Source organism: Ziziphus jujuba, chromosome 1 (genome assembly GCF_031755915.1).
Source record: "Ziziphus jujuba cultivar Dongzao chromosome 1, ASM3175591v1".
NCBI lineage: Eukaryota > Viridiplantae > Streptophyta > Magnoliopsida > Rosales > Rhamnaceae > Ziziphus > Ziziphus jujuba.
Window position 1 is genome coordinate 28,920,898 of NC_083379.1, and position 11,551 is coordinate 28,932,448.

Below are 11,551 nucleotides of genomic sequence, written 5' to 3' on the forward strand. Positions count from 1 at the left end.
ACTAACAAAAAAATTAAAAGTTGAGAAAATTAAATAGTTTTTTAATATATGAAAAAGTTGAGAAAAATTTTGATTAATCAATTAATGAGAAAACTGCTAACATTTTTAATTTTAAAATTTTTATTAGTCAATTTGAAAATTAAATTAATATAAAACAACTTATAAATTGAGGGTAGATGTGGAATATTTTAAATTCGTAAGTTTAATATACAATCTATCCAAAATATATGTATTAAAATGCAATTAACCCTTAAAATTAATTTTTCTTTCTAAAGTTGCGGGTATACTTTAAAAAAATAATATTTATTCATTCACATAAGTTTATTGTAACTGAGTACTTTTGCTCTCTTTGCTGGATAAAACTTATATTTACTTAATTACCTACATATTTTCGTCTCCGCCATGAACCCATAAATTTAAGTTTTTCTTGAATCTCTATTATTTTACTTTCGCCCGCAATGACTATAAAATGTACTTCTATTACCTGTGTGGATAAAAGCTTTGCAAAGAAAATTAATATTAACCTCTGAGTTAAGTGAAACTATGTCACAAGAAAAATGATTAAATAAATAAGTCTTTAATTTAAATGAAATTTATAAATTATTTAAATTTACTTTTATTATTTTTAATAGAGTAAATGCTCACAAATATATATAATATATAAAAAAAGAAGAATATGCATCACGTATCAGTATATTTTTTTTTCAAATTCCTTTCAAAATCACCTTTTTAAATTATTATTCTATTTATTTATTTATTTATTATCTTACATTTTATGGTTATAACAAAACATATATATATATATATATATATAAAATTAATTTTTGATATTACTATTAATAATTATCAAAGTATTAATAAAATAACATATTATAATAATTTTGAAATAAATTTAAAATAAACAGAATATTTAATTTTATTATATTCACCAAATAAGTCAAATAAAACAAATACATAAAATATATTTGCATATATATATATATATAGTTTTCTTAATTAAATATATTTTAAATATTTTTACATATATTGTTACATAGAAATTAATAAAGATATCTTTTTATTTAAATATAAAATATAATATCATAAATAGTAATTGTTAAATATAGTCATAAAATTTATTTTCATAACAAATTATTTAATCTTATTTTATTATCAATTAATATATAATTTTTATTATTATATTAGATGAATGGCAAAGGAAGATTAGATTTTAATCAAGTATATTCGGGCTAATTAGGAAAATCTTGAAGATCATTACCAAGAATGCAGCTATTACCCTTTTTAAATTATATATTATTATTATTATTATTATTATTATTATTATTATTATTATAATATAATATTATATTATATTATACAATTTAAAAAGGATATATTATTATAATATCAAAATTGTAATATTTATTGATTCAATAACTATATATGGTAATAATTTTGAAATAAATTTAAAATAATAAAATATAATATTTTATTTTATTTTATTTACCAAATAAGTCAAATATATTTGCCTTTAAATTAGTAAGTGATATATTCCGGTTATTTAAAATTTAAGTATTCAATATTTTGTCAGTTTTTATTTTCTCATATTTCTATTTTAGTTATTAAAGTTTTTTTAAATTTTTTAATTTCATTTTTTTTATGATCCTAAACATGATCATGTTAATCATAAGTATAGATGTGAGCTATGCTATGGATTTTTGATTGAAATTGACGATGCTGAATCAAGATATGTTGTATAAGCTAATAAAAAAGAAGAAGATATTTTTGAAGAAGATTCTTTGATTATTGATTCGCCTTTATTTATCAACTTTTTCAAGATGATGAAGAACAAAAAGATAAAAAGGAGAAGACACAAGGGATTATTCAGACTAAGGGCATAGAAGAAAAAGCAATATGATTATTCTAGCAATCAAATGATACCGTAATTCTCTGATTTTGCTACAACTTCATTGAAAAAGAAGCAACTTAAAAAGATTAAACATTTTTCTTATAATGCTTTTTTTATTGGGATTGAAATAAAAAAAAATAGTTTTATTTAGTTAGTATAAATTACAATATAATTTATTAAGGCAGACAATATTTTTATTTTTGTGGTTGATTAATATAATTATTCTATATAATTGAAAAATAATATTTGATTTTGTTGTTTTAGCTTTTAAATGAACCGATCAACCTTTTTCTGTTAGTATTATTTTTTTCCCTTCAATTTCCACGTTTATACTATATCTTCATCGAATTCCAAGTTATTGAAAAATGATGAATATATATATATATATATATATAATAGAAAAGGATCTATTAGATAAGTCTAATTATATATAGTTTTATTCAACAAATACAATGAAATCAACCAAGTATGCATTGATCATACATATAAAAAAAGAAAAAAAATTACTTATGGCGCATATAACTAATTATTAAGTAGAAATAGTTTTAAATATAATGTCAATATTTTTCTTTTTTAAATTTGGATATCAAAGTAAAAATATCGGGACAATTTGGAGAGACAAAGTACACTTAACCTTTTATTTTCAAAAAAAAAAAAATTAACTAAATGGTTAGCTATACAATTTCACACAAAAAGATTTCTTAATTTATATGCCCAGCCCACCGTAAAATCAAAATGATTACACACATAAACATAGGTATTAATTTCTTTCTTTAACATGTTAAAAGAAGGTTTTAATTGTCTTGAAAGAGGAAAAAGTGGGTCTCTTTCACGGTTTGTCCATATTATGCCGTATGAGTTCAACTTTAGGTATCTTCTATACACATAATTATATTTTGATTCATTCAATTTTTTTGCTTTTTCTCACATGGTTTAAGGGTAATGGGGTTACAATATTGTACACAGCTATTGAAAAAAAAAAAAAAAAGTTCATATAATATAATATAATATAATATAATATAACCAACCATATTTACACTCTATAGCCATTGTAATTTTTATCGGTTTCTTTTGTGTTTCTTTTTATTTTCTGTCATGTTAGAATATAAAATTTTCCAAAAATATAGAAAATAAAAAATTAAATACCAAAATTAATTATTTGCAAGGAATTAATTAAATAAGTCAATATTTTTTAAATTGAATTCTATAAATACTTTACCTTAAAAGGTAAGAATGTGTTATTAGGATAAATAATAATAATAGATTATGAGTAGTTAAAATAAGGAAATTAATTATTTTCATGAAATCAAAAAATACATTTGATTTTGAATTTTAATTCCATAAATGGTAAATATTATAAATAAATACATTTAAATTTGAATTAAATTATATAAATAAATCTTAATTTGAATTTGAATTTGAATCCTATAAATAAAAAAATATTATATTAATACATTCGAATTTAAATTAAATTATATAAATACATATGAATTTGAATTTGAATAAGTTTCAATTTGAATTTGAATTTGAATCCGTAAATGGAAAAATTAAAAAGATAAATATTCTTAATTTAAATTCCATAAATAATTTACCTTATAAGATAAAATTTATTTATAAGATAAATAGTAATAATAATAATAATAAGTTATTAAATTATATTATGGATACTTAATAGAGAAAAATTATTTATTTTCCTATGGTCAATCCAATTCTACAGTTCATGATATGCTAATCTAATTTTCTCTTTTCTATTTTTTAGAAGTATTTTGATTACATACCATTGAAAGATTATTTGGTTTACAATATTATTTAGATTAATTTTCTCTAATTTTAATAATATTATGTGTCATGTACCGTATTAGGATGATATCTAATTTTCTCTAATTTTAATAGAGGGCAATTAAATATTTGCCTATGGTCAATCCAATTCTACCATCCCTGATATGCTAATATAATTTTCTCTCTTCTATTTTTTAGGAGTATGTTGATAACATACTATTACAAGATTTTTTGGTTAACCATATTATATAGATTAATTTTCTCTATTTTTAATAATATTATGTGTCATGTACCATATTTGGATGATATCTAATTTTTTCTAATTTTAATAGTTAGCAATTAATCGTTTGCCTGTGGTTAATCCAATTGTATCATCCATGATATGCTAATTTAATTTTTTCTCTTCTATTTTTTAAGAGTATTTTGGAAGATTATTTGGTTTACCATATTGATTATATGTGGTTCAAACATTATATATTATTAAATATTTAATAGGATAATAATAATAATAATAATAATAATAATAATAATAATATTAATATTATTATTATTATTATTATTATAAGAAAATTAATTATTTGTAAAAAATTAAAAAATACTTTTGAATTTGAATTTGAATTACATAGTTGGAAAATATTATATAAATACATTTAAATTTGAATTAAAATATGTGAATACATATAAATTTGAATTTGAATTTGTAGATAGAAAAAATTAAATGGATAAATATTATTTAATTTAAATTCCATAAATCATTTACCTTATAAAGTAAAAATATATTTATAGGATAAATAATAAATAATAATAATAAGAATAATAACAACAACAAAAACAAATAATTAATTTATATTATGGGTGTCTAATAGAGGGAAATTAATTATTTGTCTATGGTCAATTGGAAACTAAAAATATGGATTCTCATTTTTCGCCTAATAATTTATGTTATATAATTGATTATTGACAAAGAATTAAAAAATATATTTGAATATGAATTTAAATTCTATATAAGGAAAATATTATTTAAATATATTTGAATTTAATTAAATTATATAAATGCATTTGAACTTAAATTTAAATTTCATAGATGGAAAAAATTAAATACATAAATATTTTTTAATTTGAATTTCATGATCAAATAATATTATATGTAGATGTCAAGCTTTTAGTTCTTGACAAACTTTTATAATGTACACTAAAAAAAAAAAAAGATCCAAATATATTTATTATCAACAAAATTTTTAAATCAGTTTTCAAATATGACTGAACTAGTCGATTTTATCAACTGGATCAATGCTAACAAGACATAGTGGACATTTAAAGTTCGAGTTCTAAGATTTTAAGAGGTTCCAAGTTTTGATGATAAATCAGAAATAAGTAGTATTGAAATTGTGTTAATAGATGAGCATTTTTTTTTTTAATAATTTTCTTTTCATTTTAGTGATATTATTATTATTATTATTATATTATACAATATAATATTATATATATAATATTATTTATAATACATATAATATCGTACATGTCTATGTAATGTAATATATATTATATAATATATAATAATATTATATATCAATTCTTTTGTTTAAGGTTTAAAAGTTTTTTCAAATATTATAGGGTGGAAGAATTTATGCTACAATGAAGCATTTATTGGTTTGTCATTTCAAACCATTGATTTATGAAAGCCAATTATATTTAACGCGAAATTTTATAATTGGATTCAACAATATCAAATTTAAGACCACAACTTAACTTTATGCCGAAAACTAATATTGTTGACGCTTTGGATGAAAGTTTTCCAATCAAAATTTTGCTTTCAAATTGTTTGTGAAATTTTGAGTGCAACTATATCCAATGAACAATAATTGTTTGGTAAGTAAAACGTTTATAATTGTGCAGTGGTTTATGCTTTGGAATTTTATATATAACTTTTTAAATTTTTTTGAAGATATTATTGAAGTTAAAATTTTTTAATGATTAGTATAATTTGATTGTTTATTTGTTCCACTTCATAGATTTGCATCTAACTGACAAAGAGATAAAATATTATACTCTTCTAGAGATTGAGAAGATCTTATGGAGTAGTGGAAAAAGTCTTTGTGACTTTCCAATGATGCCTCTCCCTAACACCATCATTGTTGCATGCCTGCCAAAATAGCCTTATACAGGATGAGCTGCATTATAATAGAATTGCTTTGGCTGAAGACCATAATAAGTTTGTATCAAATCTCACAGCTGAATAAAAAAATGTTTATGAAACAATTATGGGTGCTGTTGAAGGTGTCAAACCCAGTATATTCTTTGTGTATGGATATAGAGGTATCGAGAATTTTATCTGGAAAATTCTATCAGTAGTATTGAGGTCAAAGGGTAAAACTGTGTTGACTGTAGCATCGAGTGGTATAGCATCTCTTCTTCTACTGGGAGGTAGGACAGCACATTCAAGGTTTGCTATACCTCTTGCTTCCAATGAAGATTCAACTTGCAATATTAAACAAAGTAGTCCACTTGCTGAGTTGATTGTTAAAACCGAACTTATCATTTGGGATTAAGCACCTATGATGAATAGTTATTGTTTTAAAAGGTTGGATAGGACTATGAGAGATACTTTAAGATTTAGCAATCCACTATGTTTGAAGTAACTTTTTGGAGGTAAAATTGTTGTGTTTGGAGTAGATTTCAGATAAATTTTACCGGTTATTCCAAAAGGAAGTAGGCAAGACATTGTCCTCATAACTTTAAACTCATCATATTTGTAGAAATATTGTAAATTTTTAAAGTTGACAAAAAATGAGACTTCAAAGTATTAACTTGGACATTGATAAGGATGAATTGAAGACTTTTTCAGAATGGATATCAGGTATTGGTGATGGAACAATTGGCCGTCCGAATGATGGTCAAGCAATGATTGATACACCTGATGATCTTTTGACAAAGGATACAGAAGATTCAATTGCATCTATTATAAATAACACGTATCATTCTTTCTTTAAGAATATTAATGACCCATCATATTTGCACGAAAGAGCCATACTTGCTTCGACTCTTGAAATTGTTGAATTGATAAATGAATACATGAGTTTCCTTAATCGAACTGAGGAAAATACATATTTAAGTTCTAATAAAATTTACAAATCGGATTCGAACATTGATTTTATAGGAGATCTTCATACACCTGAATTTTTAATTACTATAAAATGCTTTGGGATGCCTAATCATCAATTGAAATTGAAGGTCGGTGTCCACGTTATGATATTAAGAAATATTGATCATTCTTCGGGGTTGTGCAATGGGACTAGATTAGTCATTACAAGGCTTAGCAATCATGTTCTCGAAGGCAAAGTTATTTCAGGAAGCAATGCTAGGTGTAAATATTTTATTTTAAGAATGAATTTAACTCAATTGGATCCAAGGTTACCTTTTAAGTTTCAAAGAAGACAATATCCTTTGGTTGCATCATATGATTTAACTATTAATAAGAGCCAAGATCAATCTCTTTCGCATGTCGGACTTTATCTTAAAAAATCAATTTTCAGTCATGGACAGTTATATGTTGCATTCTCTAGAGTTACAAATAGGAAATAATTGAAGATATTAATTTGTGATAAATATGGAGAACCTGCCAATTCAACCAAAGAAGTTTTCCAAATTTTGGATTAGTTATGTTGAATTAAAAGTTTTGATTTAATATTGTTTTTACGATGCTTTATATTTGATTTGATTATAATTTTTTTTTTATAACTTATTATCAAGATAATGTATCACAATTATATATGTCATTCATTGCACAGGTATGTATGGTCTGTATGGTATGTATATAGTATATGTTTAAAATTTCATATGCATTAGGTCCCAATATTTGTTGAATCAGCCATGTTTAAAATTTCATGCGCATTAGGTCCCAATATCTGTTGAATCAGCCAGCTGCTCATAATTAACTTGGTCAACGTATTAATGTTGTATGCTTACTTGATCAATAAAAAATAAAAAATAAAAAATCCTTTTAACTACTGTCAAATGTTAGTATAGTACTAAATTTTATTTAATTTTGTAAGACTAAAATATTACAATTACAATGCATGAGACATCACAGTTGACAACTCGAGATTGACTTTATTTTTAGGTCAAAAAAATATAAAAAATAAAATAAAATAAAAATAAAAGCCTAAAGATTGACTTTATACCGTACCAAAATGTGAGTCCAAGATCTGGTAATTTAGTTTACACCTCTCGGCAGACCAACATTTTTAAAAAGAAACAAACAAACCAACCAAAAAAAAAAAAATGTTTAATTAGGACTAGTGAGCGAGTATATATCAATAAATTTGAAAGAAAAAGAAAGTGGTAATTGTATGGGGAATGTATATGCATCAACGAATTTGTAATCCCGCCTAGCGATAGCATGGTTTATCTTCATATATATATCTATATATATGTATATATCCAATATTTCATGAAAAAATCTAAATGAATTTTCAATTAATACTTTAAAATATTGAAAATTAAAAATACATTTAAAATTTTTATGAGTTTTAATATGATTTATTTTGTTTTTCTAAAATTTTAATATTTTATTAAATTTATATAAATTTCAAATATATTTTAAAATAAACATTTAAAGAAATTTAAAAGTTATAAGTAGATGTCCTAACGAGGAATATACTATATGTATATATATATATACAGTGTCCTAAAATTAGATTTTTTTTTCCCTCTGTCTTTTCCTTTATTATTTATATTTACTGGGTTATAAGTACTGGGGAATTCAGAAATTTAAGACATTCACCGCAAATTATGGGCTGCAAATTAAGCCTTAATAAGTATTATAACATGGTTTGGATAACACTTTATAAAATCCCGCTTATGGTAATGTTATGACATCAAGTTGTTTAGTAACTGATACTACCACAAACATGCTTTTTAGCTATATATTATTTCAGCAACAAAACTTAATTTTGTCATTAGGACTACTGTCTAGCCATAAAACTGTCAATAATTTTGGTTTAATAACATTAATAAATTGTCACTCAACTTCGTAGCAAAAATTAATAGCAAAGTTTGATCTTAATTGTTTTTTGGTGAATAACTTTGATCATAATTTTTTTTCTATTATACTAAACAAATCAATAACAAAAGTATATTATGACATTAAGTTATTTACCCTCGGAAATTGTGTAGTCAACAGTGACAAATAGTTTATCTCTAAACTCTTTTTTAAGCTTCAAACATCCAAGCATTGTAACTAATCACTTTTAATGACATAGATATAGCAACCTAACTACGTATAAAATTGATCACAAATGAGTTTCAGCAGTGAAGACAATCTTATTGTTATTATTTATATTCAAAAATCTTGTGTTTGGGACAAAATGAATTGTGGCTTGATGCCCACTTTGTTGTAGTATAATATGTAATATAACATGGGAAATTAACATATTTTTATTTAGCTTATATTTAATTTTTATTTATCCATTAAAAAATTTATTTATCCATATTTAAATTATATTAATTTTTCAGCTAATAGTACGTCATATTTTATTATATCATTTAATAAATAATAACTTGCTGTATATATCACTAGTTTAGTACCAGGAGTATCATAAAAAAACTCTCTATTTGTCCAACATTATTTATTTTAAAAAAATAACTTTTAAAAAATAATTTCAATAGGCTCTTTTTATTTATTTTTCAATATAAAAAATATATTTGACTTTCTATTAAATAGTCAAATTTGCACTTTATTCAATATTATCATTTTAATTTAATACATCATAAATTCATATAGCATTATAGTATAATATTTAAAAAATAATTTGGATTAAAAAAAAATACAAAAAGAGCAATAAATATTTGTTGATAGAAGAAAAATAAAAAACATAAATAAAGAATTTGATGAAAGATGTTTTAAAATTTTACTATTTATCTTAGAGCATTCTTAAAGGGTTCTTCATCCATTATATATTCTTTATTTTGAAGAATCTACCTTTAAAAACAAGCTCCAATCCATCTTATATTTTGACTTTTTAAGATACAGAATAGGTTTGCTTCTTCAAATTTGAAGAGCCAGAAGCATTTTTTATTTTTAATATTATTTATTGCTTATCAAATTTCAAGACCATTATATTATATTAATTTATTTTAAAAATATTTATTGTTAAAAACAAAAAACAAAAACAGAAGGAAATAAACATAACAATAAATGTTCATTGAAAAAATAAAAATAAAAAATGTGATACAAAAAATATTGTTGGAAAAGTTTTAAAAGTGGATTCTTTATGTTTAAAGATACTTTTTATTTTTAAAGAGTCCTTTGAGGATGCTTTTAGAAGATATTCTATATAATGAAAAAGATACTCTTTATTTTTATATAATCTTTTGAAAATGCTCTAATCCCACATAATACATGATGTACCATGTATCAACCGCAGTCCCCCTGTAGCTCTGAATGAAGCTTCCCTTGGTAAAGACCTAAAGGCATTATGGTTATTAATTCTAAACAAAAGCTATTGCAATTTGCATGTGCTTTACAAATGAAAACCATTGGCGTTACAAAATTTCAAACATTTAAAAGCATAAAAGTAAACAATAAGACGGCCATGCATTATGTGTTAGATTCTAAACTTTATTCCTTTAGTTTATAATAAAAGTTAGGATATAATACTTTGCTTAACACTAACCGAAAACAACTATATATACTTCTAGAAAAAAATTATTTTTTCATTGTGTCATATTTTTCTATTGGTGGTCGCGCTAACTAATTTTTTTAATAAGACTGTAATAAATTGTCATAGTTGAAGTAGACATGGAACTTTAATTATCACCTTACCAATATTTAGCTGTTAACACCATTTTCCATGCAATTTCTTGGTCGGTAAATAGTGATTATTATGATCTATAAGATAAATAGTGGTAAGGTTTCATGTCAACTTCAACTAAGAAAATTTGGATAGTATTTTTCTATTTCTTTTTTCTTCAAAGTAAAGTTTGAAAATTGAAGAATAATAGCTGATATATATATATATATATATATAAGATCCAATATACGGTTCAATTATGTACTGCACAAAATACTAGAAGGCATAGTTCTCTAGTATATATATGTCTCCAATAACCGACATGTCATTATGATTCTAATTCTTGCTATATTGTTTTCCCTTTGAATGTCATTCAAAATTGAAAATCTTCTGTTCTTATTTTCTTCTACAATTCGTGATATAATGCCATTTCATTTAAAAAAATATATATTTTTTTCATTTGGTTTATTTTGTCTCTTTGCTACTACTTAAAGTGACAACATATCACTTGGTGAATACTGATGAATACGATGAAGAAAGAAAATCCTTATCTACAAAAGTTCAGTTTAGAGAAACTATATTTCTTGAAATAATTTTGAACATTGTGGGAAAATTATATCAGAATAAACTATCTTAGAAGTCATTAATTGATTATTATCTTATGAGATTGATTGAATGATGACATTGTTGATGTTTATGATAAGCCATGTTCCACATCTCAAGTATTGGGGTCCAGATTTTCTGCTCTTTTTTTATATTCTCATCTCTGTCTACAATGATATGATATCATCTCATTTAAAAATATTAATAAATATAAATAAAATAAACAACTTAAAAAAAAAATAAAAAACTCTACTTTTTAAAATTAGATAGGATTTTTTTGCTAGTCATGCAAGAATGCAAATAGAGATAGAAAAAGAAAAACAGAAACAAAACATTCCTATGCTAAGTATTTTTCGTGAAACTTAGCCATTTCCTTAGTTAATAGCATACGGATGGCATATATATATACAAATCTGATCTAAACAAGATATCTTGAATATATAAAGTCGGAATACAGTTCAAATCAGTAAAGATAAATCGGTCATTTTCA